At 44.8% G+C, this 17,010-nt stretch overlaps 1 protein-coding gene across 1 annotated transcript in view; it reads right to left on the bottom strand.

Moving 5' to 3' along the window:
* Window positions 1-12,889, bottom strand: part of LOC137630506 (TBC1 domain family member 20) — a 78,779-nt gene extending 65,890 nt beyond the window's left edge. The window contains exon 1 of the mRNA XM_068362015.1: window positions 12,675-12,889. The gene's annotated coding sequence lies outside the window, so the exon portion shown is untranslated. The remainder of the gene's footprint in view (window positions 1-12,674) is intronic.
* Window positions 12,890-17,010: the final 4,121 nt, after the last annotated feature.

Below are 17,010 nucleotides of genomic sequence, written 5' to 3'. Positions count from 1 at the left end.
CGTCCAGTTCTGAATGCGGTTCATCTACGTGAGCAGCAACATCATCATCAGAAAGTCCCTCATCCGATAACTGATGAGGGAACGGCAACGGAGTGGGTAACGGCTGGTAAGCTGAGTCCGGTCGCACGGGTGCATGCGTGACTGAGCCGGACGCAACGTCATGGAACTGCTGCCCAGTCTGTGAGCTGGCAACAACCATAGCAGCGCGGGGACGCACAGCGTCTACTCCAGACTGTCTGGACTGATGTGGGTGAGCAGTGGCAACCACACTGGGTTGCGGAGGTTGACGCACCGCGTCAAAACAAAACAACTCTGACGGTTGTTGAACCTCACGAACGTCAACGGAGACCTCCGTGCGTCGCTGAACGTCAACATGCGGCTGGCAGATCACACTGGAACGCATGGGTGGCGGAACTCTCTCAACTGGTGTGCGTGAGAAGGTTACCTCAGCGTCCACAGGACGCTCAACCGATCGTGTGGGCGGTTGTAGGCAAGGAGCTGCACTAGCTGGTGCGGCAGCAACCTTCTCCGCACGAAAGTCCTGCATAAGAGACGTTAGTTTAGACTGAATGTCTTGCAGTAGAGACCACTTAGGGTCTACAGGAGCAGGTGCGGCGACAGACGGTGTAACTGTCTGAAGCGGTACCGCTTTGCCTCTCTTAGGCGGTGAGCAGTCATCGGATGACGGCAGCGAGTCCGAACTGACCCAGTGGCTACAACTGGGCCGTTGGACTTGTGCGGAAGGGACCGACTTGCGCTTTAACGGTCGTGAGACCTTGGTCCAGGGTTTCTTGCGAGAAACACCTTCCGAAGACGAGGTATAAATGGGCTCTCTCGTCTTAGTTAGGCAGGGGCGATCTTGGGTAGATACGCCCGATACCACGGAGGGAATGTCTGTTCGCTGATTAAAGCCTCTCGAACCCATTTGTTGTACGACATTGCTTCTCCCCTGGACTTGGGAGCTTGCAAGAGGTCCCGGACTAGGAGGACGACAGGCACGAACAGACGAACCCTCAAGCGCAACACTATCCACAACACTATCACTCGGCACTTTATCACTTCCCACTGCACTTTTGCACTTCAGCTCCTTCACATCCGCCATGAGCTGATTACGGTCACTAGCAAGGGACTCAACTCTCTCACCCAGAGCTTGGATGGCACGCATCATATCAGCCATCGAAGGTTCCTGAGTGCCAGGAGGGGGATTAGGAGCAACCACTACAGGGGAAGGAATAGGTTGTGGGGCATGAGGAGAGGAAATATCAATAGAACGAGAGGAACTTCTCCTAAATCTATCTCTCTCTAGCCTACGTGTATACTTTTGGAATTCGATAAAATCGAATTCCGAAAGCCCAACGCACTCCTCACACCGATCTTCTAATTGACAGGTTTTATCCCGACAATTGGAACAAACAGTGTGAGGGTCGATAGAAGCCTTCGGAAGACGCCTTGAACAGTCCCTAGCATTGCACTTCCTAAATTTTGGGACTTGTGAAGGGTCAGCCATTTTGAATTGGTCAGAGGGGAATTCAAAAAACTATCAAAAAGTCATCAACAAAGAATCCGTTATCAAAAAGAGTTCAAGGATTTGTGTGAAGAGAAACCCTGCACAGCGAAAGCTCAAAACTAGAATAATGTACTTCACCAATTAGTTGTGAAAAAACTCCAGTTTAGCAACAGCGAGTAAGTACGTCTTGTCGATAGCACGACAGAGAGAAAATTGAGTCTTTGTTTACACTGAGAACTGGGTATCTGGTCGACAGATGGCGCTGTTGGGCACACCCGCAACCTGTGTAGCGATCGCTGGCGAGTTTTACCTTAGAGTTTTCTGTCGAGCAACAGAGTTGCAGCTATATAATCACCGGCTAAGTTAAATATTGAAAAAACGAATGTTTGTATCTCTCAGAACAAATCTTTATCTACATAAAGCAGGTGGAAGAATTTTATTCTATCTACTGGCAAAAAGTGAATGTCTTTATCCAGAGACCTGGTCGTTGGAACTGTCTGGTGCCTCCTTGGCCACCTATGACCATGGAAGTTCCTAGGAGGATCTAGACCCTTGCGGGGCTCTTAAGAGCTTGTCAATGGATGTTTTCCCAACTTTTACCAGCAGCCTTGATGCTTCTCCCAGGCTGTTAATATGACAAATTCGGAGATAATTTGTATTTTTCCTAATCATACAAACCTTAGCTATTTACATAGGGTTTACTTTCGGCGTAGCTGAAATGACGAGCCATTAGATTTTTAACGAGGGTTAACTACCCCCCGCTAGTTAGCAGGGGGTAGGGAAGGGGTAGCTTGCTACCCCTCCCACCCCACACACCTGTGAGTTGTCTCACTTCACTTAGAGGTAGGACTTGACTTGGGGGACAGGGCTGGCGGGCAAATATGTGTAAATAGCTAAGGTTTGTATGGTTAGGAAAAATACAAATTATCTCCGAATTTGTCATTTGTTCCATAACCGAAATACAAACCACGCTATTTACATAGGGTGACTTACCCCTTTGGAAGGGCGTAAAGTCCCCAGCCTTACTGGCTTTTGTCTTTGCCCGGGGACCCGAAAACCGAGTGAGTAGCACTCGAGAAAGGGGGTCCCTGCACCTCGCAATTTTCGTTGCTTGCTACGAACGTGCGGCCTACGTAAGTTGTGTGTGGAGGAAGTTGTGACTCGTCCTAGGAAGTTGACCTGGAGTTCTTTAGATAGAAATCTAGGCTAGGACGTTCCCAATACCACCTCGACAGGGTATGGGGGACGCAAACAGCATTACAGTTAATACTAGGAGCACAAGGGAGCATGGTTTACCTGCAGAGGTTGAGGTCAGCTATGCAGAGACCAGGATGCTGCTTTCCCCAAGGGAGGGGAGAATGAAGAAAGAAGTAAGGGCCAGACATACTCTTTCAATCACGCAGACTAAAACCGGGTAACAATGCCCCCAACCTTCTGCTACCTGTCCATTAAGGAGCCTGAGGTTAGACCAGCTGTTGTGCAGCCACCACAGGGCCAATAGAGAATGTATCTAAGCTCCTGTGGGTCACGTCCTGCAGGTAATGGGCTGTGAAGGTCGTTTGGCGCTCCCACACCCCAGCTTGCAAAACCTGCGTCACAGAGAAATTTCTCTTGAATGCCAGGGACGTAGCGATGCCCCTGACATCGTGCGCTCTAGGGCGACGTGACGGACGAGGATCAGGATCCAAGGCGTGTTGAATAACCTTCCGGATCCAGGCCGAGATGGTGTTCTTGGTGACCCTCCTCTTCGTCCTTCCTGTGCTTACGAATGACGCTTGCACATGAGGACGGACTGCAGCTGTTCTTTTCAAGTAACGCCTCAGATTCCTCACTGGGCAAAGTAACAGAGGTCTGGGTCACTTGTTACAGAACGAAAACTCGTTACCCCGAAGGAGTCGAACCTAGGGTCTGACACCCCAGGGTTCTGAGTCTTGGCAACATACTCAGGGACGAACCTGAACGTTACCTCCCCCCATCCCCTTGAATGGGCGACTTCGTAAGAAAGTCCATGAAGTTCACTGATCAGACGCCTGGCAAAATGGTTCAAACGGGGCTCTCTTCAGAGCCCTGAGGACCTGAACCACGTTCCAAGGAGGAGGTCTTACTTCTGACTGAGGGCAGGTAAGCTCATAGTTCTAATGAAGAGGAAATGTCCACTCCTTTCAGCCTATACGCCAGGCTTAAGGCTGAGCGATAGCCTTTCACCGCTGGAACTGAAAGGAGCATTTCCTCTCGTAAATACACAAGAAACTCTTCTATTGCTGGAATAGTGGCATCGAGTGGAGAGATACCCCTCCCTCAACACCAACCACAGAAGACTTTCCACTTCGCCTGGTAGACTCTGATAGAGGACTTGCGTAGGTGGCAAGACATCCTGTCCGCAACCTGTTGTGAAAATCCTCTCTCCGTGAGGAGACGCTGGATAGTCTCCAGGCGTGAAGCCGAAGCAACGCTACAGCCTTGTGGAAGATGTTGCAGTGTGGTTGTCTGAGTAGCTCATGTCGTGGGGGCGAGTTCCCTCGGAAGCTCCGTCAGGAACTGCAGAAGGTCCGGGAACCATTCCGCGTGATGCCACAGCGGAGCTACAAGAGTCATGGAGAGATTGACTGATAGTCTGGTCTTGTTGAGCACCCTTCTCATCAGACAGAATGGTGGGAAGGCGTAAACGTCGATGTTGTCCCACCTCTGCTGAAAAGCATCTTGCCAGAGAGCCTTGGGGTCTGGGACTGGAGAGCAGTACAGGGGCAGCTTGAAATTTAAGGCTGCCGCGAACAGATCTACTGTCGGGGAACCCCACAAAGTCAGGACTTTGTTGGCTACTAGAGGATCCAAAGACCACTCGGTACTCACTATCTGCGTCGCTCTGCTCAGACTGTCGGCGAGCACATTCCTCTTGCCTGGAATGAAGCGAACCGAAAGTGTGACTGAGTGGACTTCGAACCACCTCAGAATCTCTACTGCAAGATGGGATAGCAGTTGAGAAAAGGTACCTCTCTGCTTGTTGATGTAAGCCACTACCGTAGTGTTGTCGCTCATCACCACTACAGAGTGGCCCGCTAGGGTCCGTTGGAACTGTTGAAGAGCCAGGAAAACGGCTTCATTTCTAGCAGGTTGATGTGGAGGTACTTTTCTGATTCTGACCAGAGGCCTGAGATCCTTTGGTTCAGAATGTGGGCCCCCCACCCTTCTTTTGACGTGTCCGAAAACAGAGTCAAATCCGGGGGGAGGACGAGAAGATCCACTCCCTTCCGAAGGTTCACGTCATTCAGCCACCACCGAAGGTCCGTCAGTTCCGTGGATCCTATAGGAACCAGAAAGTCCGGAGAATAGGAGCCTTGATTCCACCGGGACTTTAGCCGCCATTGCAGGGATCTTATCCTGAGACGGCCGTTCAGAACTAGACGTGCCAGGGAGGAAAGGTGACCTGGAAGATGCAACCATGAATGGGCCGGAAGCTCTTCCCGCCTGAGGAAAGGTTTTGCGACCCTCTTCAGCCTTGCATGCCTGAAAACTTTAAATCAATCAATCAATCAATCTTCAGCCTTGCTATCCTGTCGTCTGATGGAAAGGCTTTGTGGAGATCGGTGTCTAATATCATGCCTAGATACAGTATACCAGTCGTTTCGTCGGAAGCAGAGAGGACTTCTCGAGGTTTACCACGACCCACAGCTTGGCAAACCTCCAGAAGCCTGTCTAGGTGTCGAAGAAGGGTCAACTCCGAGTCTGCCAGGACCAGCCAGTCGTCCAGATAACGGAGGAGACATATGCCGTTCCTGTGCCCAAGACGAAATCAGTGCGAACACTGGTGAACACCTGAGGAGCTGTGGAGAGACCGAAACACACCACCTTGAACTGGTAGATCTTGCTGTCTAGGCTGAATCTCAAGTACTTCCTGGAAGACGGTTGGATTGGGATCTGGAAGTACGCGTCCTTCAGATCCAGTGTGCACATGAAGTCTTGCGGTCTCACTGCAAATCTGACCGTGTCTGCTGTCTCCATGCTGAACGAAGTTTGCTTGACAAACTTGTTCAGGCCTGAGAGGTCGATGACCAGTCTCTAGCCTCCAGACGCCTTCTTTACAAGAAAGAGTCGACTGAAGAAGCCTGGGGAGCCGTCGTCGACCTCCTGGAAAGCATCCTTCTTGAGCATGGTCTCGACTTCTGCCCGAAGGGCTAACCCCTTTGCCGATCCCATGGCATAAGAGTTCAGCGGCACTGGATTCGCTGTCAGGAGAGGTGGAGATGTCGTGAATGGGACGCGATAACCTTGGCCGATCACAGAGACCGTCCAAGAATCGGCCCCAAGTTGCTGCCACCTGTGCACGCAACCTTTCAGGCATCCCCCCACAGGTGGACACGTGGGGGGATTACCAATCCTAGCGCTTGCGGCCTCCGCCTCGGCCGCTGCCTCTAGGATTCTTACCTCCCCTAGAGGACTTGCCGCGTCTTCTGTCCTTGGTCTGAAACGGCTGCGGCTTAGACACCCCTGTCTTAGCTGCCGGAGCCTGCTTCGGTGTCTTGCGAGGCTGCTGTTGCTGTTGAGGTGCCCAAGTCTCGTAGGGCCAAAATGTCAGGGCCCTCTGGAGTAGAGAATCTTGATTCAATCTCCTCCACCTCTCGGCTGTTCGTTCTATGTCCTTGGGCTCAAGCATATCCCTCCCAGTAACGGAGGAGTGCCTGAGCCTGCAGACGTCCACGGCAGGGACCTTCGGATGGAACATCTCGGCCACTGCGTCGCGACGCTTGAGGATCGAGTTAGCCCACAGGTTAGCAACCTGGTGAGCGAGGAACTCAATCGAACGCGTGCCCGAGAGGAGGAAGGTCTCCAAAGCCTTCCTATTGCTCTCCTTGAACTGATCCTCAGAGCGTAATAGGATGCCCAGAGATCCCAGCCAAACGTCCAGCCACGAAGTTGCCTGCATGGCACTCTTCGCGATCTTCTCAAGATTCAGGATCTCCGACGCTGAGAACGTCACCTGCCGGGCAGAGAGCTTCTCGAGAGGAGTTCCCCTGGTCAGTTCTTCCACGGAGTGATTTGAGTGGAAGGGCCATACTGGACTCCCCCATGATCTCTAAGTACCTCCTCTGATGTACTCGAGGAGGCGGGAGGAGTTTGAACCCGGCAGAAGAACGACCGAAGGAGGCGAGCGCTGGAGAGTTAAGTCTGAAGACTGTAACTCTGGGGAGCGCTTGAGCGCTACTGCACGCGAACGCGCAGGTGGGCGCACAGGGGAACCCTGACGCGCAAGGGACTTACCCACACCGTGAGTAGAGTCCCTTTTCCCCGAAGGGATCGGTGCCTGTTGGACAACAGGGTGAGAAGGCACCCAAATCGCATCTGCAGCCAGGAACGGAGAAGGCAGGTCAGAAGGTCTGGCAGGCGTAGGGGATCGCGAACGATCCGCGGAGAGGTCAAGGGGCGCTGCTGTGACGGGGGGGCTCCTCCTTAGGGGGAGGATCAGGAGAGGACGACCCAAAGAGGCGCCTCCTAACTCCCTTGTAGAGAGAAGGAAGTCCTCTGCTGCGAAGAGGCCGACGGGCCTTACGTCGAATACGACCACGAGGAAGGGCGTCCGGGTCATCAGTCCTCCAAAGAGGAGTCTGACAGTGCACTCCCCCGAGAGGGGGAGACCCGCCCGTAGGAGAGATCGTGGGACTCCCCTCCCCCCTCGGAGGATCTTCAGAGGGGGGCGGAGAGCCAACAGCAACGTCCGCAATAGGAGCAGTATCAAGGGTTTGACCAGACCCGTCGGAAGGCTCGGCCAAAACAGTGTCGATAAAATCCGAAGGGAATACCTCCGGTATTACCGGCGACTGTTTGACCGCAGACCCCAACTAGATCAGGTCAAACAGGGCTTCCTAGGAGGGTGAGCCCTTAAGCCCCAAGGAAGCCCAAAGCTGGAGCAAATCATTATTAGACACAGTTTGGTCATATTCATCAAATTCTAAATTATCCTCCCCCGGAGGAGAAGAGGGAGCAGCCACACTAAGGGAGGCAACGCCCTCTCCCGCACCCCCGAGGTCAGGAAACATCACTAGGGCCTGCGCTACCACTCGGCAGTCTCTCACGAGAGATCGATCGAGTGGGAGCTTTGGAGAAGGTTCGGGCGGCGGAAGAGGAGTGCTTAGAGCCTTCCTTCTTCAAGGTTGCCCCTGAAGGAGAACGGTCTCTCTTGGACTTCTTCTTACGCCGACAGCCGAACTTCGGGAGGCAGACCCACTCCCTACACTCACTGCACGTATTCTCCCTATCACACCTTCGGCCTCGGCACTGCGGGCAAAGGGTGTGAGGATCGGTGTCCTCCGCTGACATGAAGGTCCCACAAGGGCGGCCAGCGAGTCCAGGGCACTTGCGCATAACGATGACAACGGTCGAGGCCAACTTCCAAACACACAGAAACTTGAAAAAGCAAATAAACACATTAAGGCTGTCATTAACGAGGACGAAAACAGCAACGTCTGTCTTTCGTCCGAGCCAAAAGTGAAGTGAGACAACTCACAGGTGTGTGGGGGGGAGGGGTAGCAAGCTACCCCTTCCCTACCCACTGCTAACTAGTGGGGGGTAGTTAACCCTCGTTAAAAATCTAATGGCTCGTCATTTCAGCTACGCCGAAAGTATACCCTATGTAAATAGCGTGGTTTGCATTTCGGTTACGGAACAACTGCTTCATTAGGGACAGAACTTTAAGGAATGCAGACTACATCTCCACTGTCTCATTTCCTGCCACCAATGGGTCTACTTCCTCTGATTACTCACTCCTAGATAATGGAAAATGAGTTGTACACTCAATCTATTCAGAGAATGGGAGTGTTCCATGAAGTTTAAGACAAGTACTCCATTTCCATGATCGCCTTGGGTGACAGTCTAAGAGACATACCATACCAATGAAGGGCTTACCCAGTCATGTCGGTGGTGCCTCTGGGTTGAAGCGTCCTAGGCACAAGTCGTCTTAATCTGCGGAAAAATTTCTATGACAAGATCGTGGGGACTCGAGGCATCTTTCTTCATTCAACGGTCCTGAGATCTTCCCTACAGGGACCTTGTACTAGGAGATCTTTTCCCTATATGCTGGTATCTTGGTTTCCTATGCTCCTAGGCTATAGAGATCTTGGGAGATAAAGAGAGTAGTGGAAACCTCTTAAGAGGATGACAGTATGTGCTCTATGGAAAATGATCTTATGAAAACTTCATAATTAATCTACCTCTATGCCTAGAAGTCGTGGGATCTTAACCTGAGGATCGTATGCCAAGTGGACCTCATGTTCGTGGTAGTGAGTGCATTCTAAAATCAAAAGAAAGCATTCAGTACGAGTTGCATGGGATCATATAAGAGAGCATCCCCTTACATGCCTTAAATCTTCAGAAGTAGGGTGGCTACTACCTCCAGGCCGTGTGTAATCAGGTAATTGCTCACACACAGGTGAGCACGCCTTTAGAGGTCTTTGTACCTTAGCAGTATGGCGCGTGTGTGCAGATGTATGGGCGCAGTATGCTCCCTATCAGGAGACTCCTCCCTATAAGAGGGCAAAAGCACTATCTGGAAAGTACCTATGGATTCTGGAGTGCATGAGAGCTGATGAGTTTGCTTGTTCTCAGGATAAAGATCTACACCATAGAATAATGAGTGTGCATGTGAAGAACATACACTTCCTAGGAAGCATGTGTGCACTTGGTCAGGTGGGTTAGAACTACAGTATAAGTTAAGGGCTCGCAAACCAAAGATTGCTGTGTAATAGATATGACGAGTAAGGCGAGTACATACTATCTCGAGACTGGCAATATAATTTGTACTGCACACATGAAGGAGAACGCACACTAGAATGAGTGAGCGAGAGCATGAAATCAGGTGAATCCTCTTATGAAATCGCATCCAGAGACACGTTGGACCATTGGTGAATACCCTTGGTCTGGGTACCGATTGTTCAGAGGTAAATTTGCATCCTGCGACTTGTTGGACCATTGACGAATACCCTTAGTATGGGTACCGATTGTTCAGTGGTAAATTTGTGCATCTAGAGGATGTATCAGTGAACGGGTGAGGAGTTAATATCTAACGAGGGTGTGCTAACTGAAGAGCAAGTACACTTATCGGTATGAGAGCACACAGTAAGGCTAATGTTCCTTGGCAAGCGTGTGCCTGTTGGTAGGAGAGAAAGTATGTATAGAATGTTCAAGCTCAGCTGAGACTGTACGTATGGGATGGCACGAATGCACAACTGAGCTTGTGTATAAAGACATGCGTCAGGAGAAAGGAGCATGTGAGCTTCCACAGTTTAAGTGGATTGTCCGCCATTAAAGCCAAAATCACTAAATATCACTAGATTTCTATAAGTTCAACAAATGTTATTTGTATTATGACTCAGGTGATTTTGTATAAATTTTATTGGAATCAGACAAAAATCATTTCTTTTATGAATAAAAAAAATAATTCAATTTTTTAGTTTTTTCGATTTTTCTCGAAAAATGCTGCATTGAATTACATAATTGCTATGAATAATGCTTATGAGAATGTGGAAATATTGCTCAGAGGAATTTCTTTATCTTTTTTTTTTTATTCACATTTGTTTATTTTTTTTAAATTTGAAAATTTAACAAACTTTCAAATAACCTTATAATTTAAACTCATTTGACCAAATTATTGCGTTTTTATTTTTCTTTCCAACGATGTCTATGGATTTGAAATATCTTTATAAATAATGGAGAAAATTAGTTTTGAATGCCAATAACTATGAAGCCGAAATATTGGCCCTCAAAGTTTTGCAAAAAGAATATAAAGAAAAATATCACAATATTACCATTTAATACTATTTTCATTGTCAATGATAATTTGAAACTATTCTCAATTGCTTTAATAGTAACTAAACTTACTTACTCTATAGCTTTGTCTGCTAATTACAGCAAACATGGCCCAAGTCACCCCGGGCCCAAGGTGAGAGTATCAGGTGCCACCACCTCCCGCTTTGTTGCTTAGTACAGTCTTACAAGGGCTATCTTTTCCTTATACTGTACTTAGATAGAATTCTTCTTTTGCTTATAGGCATGAAAAGGATACAACTAGTTCCCTTGCACTATAAATAGCATGAAAAAGCGACCACACCAAGAGCAAAAGGTTAAACAATTCTTTTCACTAATAGTTTCTGGTATTCACTGAGACAATGAGAGAAAGTTTTGAGTTGCCAAACATATTATTTATAATTAAGACATTTTTCCTTATTCTATAAGAATAACGTAGTTATCATAGGTTACCGTGAGTTCAAGAACATAGTGTTACATTACCAGGATGACCTGTATAGTACCATATACCTATAGGACAAAAAACCAAATAACTCGAAGTCAAAGTGAAAGTTACAATAACTAGTGGGTGAGCATGACCTACGTACTTGCCATCCTCCAACTACAGTACTACTGCTAACTCTCTCTACCTTGTTTAAAGTTTAAACAGCCGTTTCCAGCTTCGTTGAAGTCATACTACTATAAAAGGTTGCAGGTTCGTATTACGAGTAGGAACAAAAGGGATTTTCCCAATAGCTTTATCTAATTATGACAGTTTAGCATTCATTTCCCATAGAAAACATAAGCTAACACTTTCCACATAGCCTGCAACCTTTAATATATACTGTAGGTCTATATCTTTTTACCAATTGCCCTAGTCAACTGTACAAAAACAAAGCCCCATAGGGACAACAATATTAATTTTTACATGAGCACCATTACATTTTGCCCATAAATCAACCTAGGTTACCTTTCCCTTACTCATCATATGGACCTAGCCACCTAGACTGAAGCCTTTGTATAATGTCGGACAGGAGCTCTTGAGTGATGTCGGACAGGAGCTCTTGAGTGCATTAAACACCACTAAACTGAAACTTCCCCAACTAACCTAATCTAGGAGCCTTTGTATATCAGTGGCCAGTTCCTCCAGCTTCCATAAAAAATGGTCTTCACAGGAAATTAAACTTTCCCCCCTAACCTAACCTACAAGCCATGTCCTTACCTACTTACCTAACGGGGTGGTTAAGGGCCCCCCTGCGAGCCTCCTTAGATTGCCGTATTCTAAGTCAGCTGTCATCATACATACAGGTGGCCGCTATCATACATAAAACCCTTAACCTACAAGCCGTGTCCTTACCAACTTAAATCACAGGGAGCAGGGCTAACAGCCCCTGCAACACACATTAGATTGCCGTATTCTTAGTGATAAGGGGTAGAATGTAGTTTGTCGGGACAGGCGATATCTTTCTTATTATTAGCCAAATCGTTATTCCTTATGGGGAAGATGTTCTTTACTATGATCCGATATACCATAATATGAAGTTATTTTGTCATTTAAAAGATATAATTTAGGGTGCTGCCCATAGTTTTTTTTTTTGTGTAGGAGACTTATGAAGGGGTCCGGGGGCTTGTCCCCGGCTATGGGTTGTGACCTGGGAACTACTAGGTTGGTTAGGTGGGTTTGTGGTGTTTGAATGATGGCGACAGTGTTTGGGGGGGTCCCGTTAGGTCATTAGAAAGCATTTACAAATTTAGTGAAGTCATTATTTCATTCTGTTAAACTTCCCGTGAAAAATTCGATAGGTGATGATTATTACTCTTTTCTGGGGATCGCAACCCTGAACCAGTATGTAGTTTGTTGGGATAAGCATTTACAAAACTAGTGAATTTAATACGATTTCATTCTGTGATAATTCCCTTGAAAAAAGGCCGACTTCGGACATTTTTACTCGATTTTCTGGCGGTTCCAGGCCTGTCCCAACAAACTACAAAGGCTCCTCATATTCCATAGACAGCTATAGGCTAGAGAAAAAAAAAACACTCCTTTTCTAGCTAGCCTATGCTAATGAAAACCTTGGCCTGATCAAATGAGTAAGATTATGGTAGGCATTGTTTAACCTCTACGATCTACAATGTAAAACAGCCTAAAATAAAAAATATATAGTTGTAAATGTAAATCGAAGAAACCTGCCATATCATGCAATCCCTTAATCATGCAACTGGCTGGAACCAGCGGGGACAAAATGCATAAAAATATCTTAATTGACTCATTGCTACAAGACGACAGTTAATAAAATCTCCAAGTATCAGTTTATAAGACATTATTACGCTTGAAAATATTCTAAATTTGTGATAGGAGATATAAATATGGCAATACAGAAGTGCTTAGACATACCTGACAATTTGCCATTGCTGATTAGCACAACACAGTTGCGTTTGTATTTGGATGGAAAAAATGATAGATTACACATTTATATCAAAATATATCTATTTTCCTTTGATGAATATTTTTTTACATCATAAAAATATATCACAAATAATATCATCATTTCACAAATGTTTATTTGGACTCTTTCATTCAACTCACATCCGCATTAGAAGTTTTGTTATCACTTTCACAAAAAAGGTCTACGGAACTCTTATTTTGATAATCGATGAACTAATTTGTAATTATTAGACATCTAAACATAAAATTTGATGAAGTAAATATGTCTAAAACATAATGTGAATACAATTCAACTTAGGATGTAAGCATTCGGAAATGAGTGAATTATTCTACTGAATACTCCTATTCAACGGCACAGAAGTAGCAGTGAAGACCTCAACTTGATGACTAAGAGCATTGCCATGAGGAGCATTACGGTACAAGTAACAACATAAGTACATGATTCATATCAACGTGTGAAATTGCCTCTCGAAAGCTTCTTAATAATTATGTAATAATGTACGCACACTGGACAAATGTGTATTTTTCTTCAAATGAACTAACACGATTAACAGTAATGCAAAATAAAAAGAAAATCAGTTTTCAAACCACCCAGTAGCATAATCGGATACTTAATACTGACATGTTGAACAAGTATTGAATTCTATTAGTGGGTCTGCCACAAACCGGGTGCTAGTACCTGATTAAAGCTAATATGTATTTGTATATAACATATTCTATAACAGCTCTGTTATTTATCGTAGGTACAAATGACATTTTTATTAATCTCGTGGAATAAAAAGATTCCTGTTTAAAGGTCACTCATGAACAGTGACAACGACCTAGCTAGCAGGATAATGTCCTTGAGACCAGCTGACGGTTACTGGCTAGATATGCACGTGATCAGCGCCCAAGCCCCCTCACCACCCAGGGTCCCTCTCCACTAAGCAAGGACCATGGAGGGCCAGGCAATGGATGATGATGACTCAGTAGATAGACCTATAAGCTTCCGAAACCCACTATCCTTAACTCACAAGAATAGTGAGGTTGCAGACACTATATGAAACTATCTGTCCATTCAGATTGATAAGAATTAACTAATGTATAAAAGATCAATTGCTATAAACATGGGAATGAATACAAATACACAGGTTTGCCAATCATCTCATCATCTCAATCATATTGATTCGTTTCTCGTATTTCGTATTCCTTAAATGACTTCGCTTTTCATTCCTTTGCCTTTCAAATGTGTAGATTTCTATTCCATTCTGCGTGAAACTTGACCGATATCTTGGTCTAAAAAACCTGTATTAAACTCACACAAGCACAAGACCTGTTTTAAACCAGATCAATTTCCGCTCACCCTCAAACTTTGTCTTAATTATCAGAAATATCCCGAATAAGAATAACAACAACACACATTCTTAATACTCATTCTAAATTATTTGGTCCTGCAGAGCAAAAGAAGTAATAATGTTCCCTTTGCTTATTTTTTGTAGTCAATCTCTCTCTCTCTCTCTCTCTCTCTCTCTCTCTCTCTCTCTCTCTCTCTCTCTCTCTCTCTCTCTCTCTCTCTCTCTCTCTCAAAAAGATAGTAAACAATTCTAAAGATAGCTTATAATCATATTCCATAAACGTCTGACACAATTCATTTAAGATTCCTAATTTGTCCACGTAGAATAACTAATTAAGACCGTTACGGATAAGAGTTAGATGCTCAGTAACATATAACTATCTTTTGCACGTTGCTTGGCACTCGCTCTTCTTCCCTCCCTTGCATGCTAAGTCCTTGCTGGTTGTTGTGGGTATTTATATTCATGGAAGGAAAACACTTTCCACCCGTCAGAAAGTCACATGACCGACGCTCAGTAATCTAAAGTAACTTCGAATTTACTTTCGATAATGGGTAGTAGTTAGCTCACAGAAACGTAGGCTTTAAGACGATGAAAGGAAGTAAGTTTGAAAGAGGATAGAGGGTTATAAACATTGAGTTATATACATTGTTCATCTTTTCTTCTTAATATGTTTTATGTTCATATGAGTTATAAACATTGTTCATCATTTATTCTAAATATGTTTTATGTTCATTTCAGATTGACCGTGGTCATTGTTCAATGATAAAGACATTTGAATAAATGGACCAAGCTCTTATTTAGAGGACGGATGAGAATGCCGAGGAATAGGAAATGAGAAGAATACAGAAGTGACAGGAGTGTCACTGCAGAGATGGTGTCGGCACGTGTTGAGGATAAATTGTGGGGAGAGACCTGTTAGGAGAAGGTTAAGAGCGAGGTAGAGAATTAGATGGCGAGATAATGTGAAGGATGATATGGAGAAAAGAGGTTTGGTGGAAGAGGATGCCTTTGATAGAATGCATTGGAGGGGGCGCATCAGGCAACCGACCCCTTAATGTAAGGATAATGATGGGAAAGAAGGAGAGAGCCAGGATACGTTTGACTTTCGCATGATATTTCATATGTAGAGGGAATTGAACTGAGAGATGGATTTGAAAATAAATGTGCCTTTCTTCATAAACAAATATCACGCAAAAGGGACAAAGATAAAGGCTTGGAGTTTCAGTTTAGTAGTTGTCGGGGGGAAAAATAATATTTTCACATGAAGGGCAACAGAATGCACAACTTCACACCCTTTCCTCATATAGCAAAGAGTTTGACCAAGGATACTACTCTGAGAGGCAATGCGTTGTAAAGAGACCCGTTGAGTCAATAATAAAAAAAAAATAGAGCAAGAGCGAAGGAAGAACCGAAAAAATCCCTTTTTGCCAACAAGAATCTACAACACCTCCCACATGAAAGACGAAATGTTATAAGAATAATGGAAAACAGACGCAAGGAGTGAATTCCATAGGCGAAGGAATCAGTTTTCAACTACTATAAATGGGGTGAGGTTGAAAGACTCACGCCCTGTTCATTCCTGGTTCCTGTTTCCTTATTGCTCACTCCGCAAAATAAGTTTGCGGGCACTCTGTCACTTTATAGATGGGTGCAAAGCTTCTAAGATTATTCTTATTATTGCAATTAAGCTTATTTTACCTGTACCGTAAATAAATTGCTAATGAGATTCTCAATCTATACTTTTAACCCATTCTACCTTGAAATCAGATAGGATAACACCCTGCTATCTTTAGTTTTGGCAACCTATTGTGGTCAGTTCGGACTTTTTAAATTCTTCTTTCATGTGCATTGTCCTACATATATATATGCAACCAGATATCTACCAGGATTTTCCAACGTACCTTTACATATATCTGCTTTCATTAGCTGTCCTAAATTTGGGCATAAAAATAAATGTTCAGTAGTATCTTCTTCATTTTTGCACAGGTCACACAAATTGTCTTCATATTTTCCCATGAAATTTGCTTTTGAATTAAGCATATTTAATCTTGTCTTCATTACAAGAGATGCCTTATCCAGATCCATTTCTCTGGTTTAATGCCTTGAGCCATTTCCTTCTATAAATCTTTATTTTTTTTCTCTAATAGTTTTTTTTTCTATTTTTCCATAATTCTTTTCTTGATTTCTTTTTCTTCAGGGCCCTTTTCCTACAACTTCTTATATCTTCAACTTCCATCCCATATTTACAACAGATTTCTTCTGTGCTCTTACTCCAGCACTTTCCATAAGTGTTCTTCGACTGATCCTCAATTATCTCTCTTTCTAGTCTTTTTTTATCTGAGTTTATGATGTTATAGAAGAGCATTAATTTCTTATATTCTATTCTGCAGGACACCGGCCATATTCATGTTTCTGCAAGGTTACCCCAGTATGGAGTACTTGCAGGTTGTTCATACATATTTCTTATTATCCTATATTGAAGGTTTTCCAGATATTTCATATCTTTATCTCTTAATACACTCCAGGTCTCCACATTAGCAAATATTGTTGGTACTACTACTGTTTCATATATTTTCTTTCTGACTTCTAATGCCATCTTTCCTACTTTTCTCGTATCTCCATATTTTCTTATTTCTTAGGTCATACATGCGACTCTCTGGGTTATTTCATTGATACTCAATTCTTTGTTTCCATTGGTTATTCAAAACGCGTATGCAACAATATAGTGACTGTGTGTGTTTTTGAGAGAGCAACGAGGAACCAGGAACACATGTAGGCCTATATCTGTTTGTATATTTCGTTTTGTATCAATATGCATTTGCAATCTGTTCTCATAACATCCATCAAAAAGGGCGTATGGTAGTTGGACCTTAAGTTTCTGGTACTAGGCCCTGGAAGGCCATTCATCCTCAGTGTGGTTCTGTGGAAAACGCCCAAAGTTATAATCTGAA

This window comes from Palaemon carinicauda, chromosome 38 (genome assembly GCF_036898095.1).
Source record: "Palaemon carinicauda isolate YSFRI2023 chromosome 38, ASM3689809v2, whole genome shotgun sequence".
NCBI lineage: Eukaryota > Metazoa > Arthropoda > Malacostraca > Decapoda > Palaemonidae > Palaemon > Palaemon carinicauda.
This window is presented reverse-complemented; position numbering and strand designations above follow the sequence as displayed.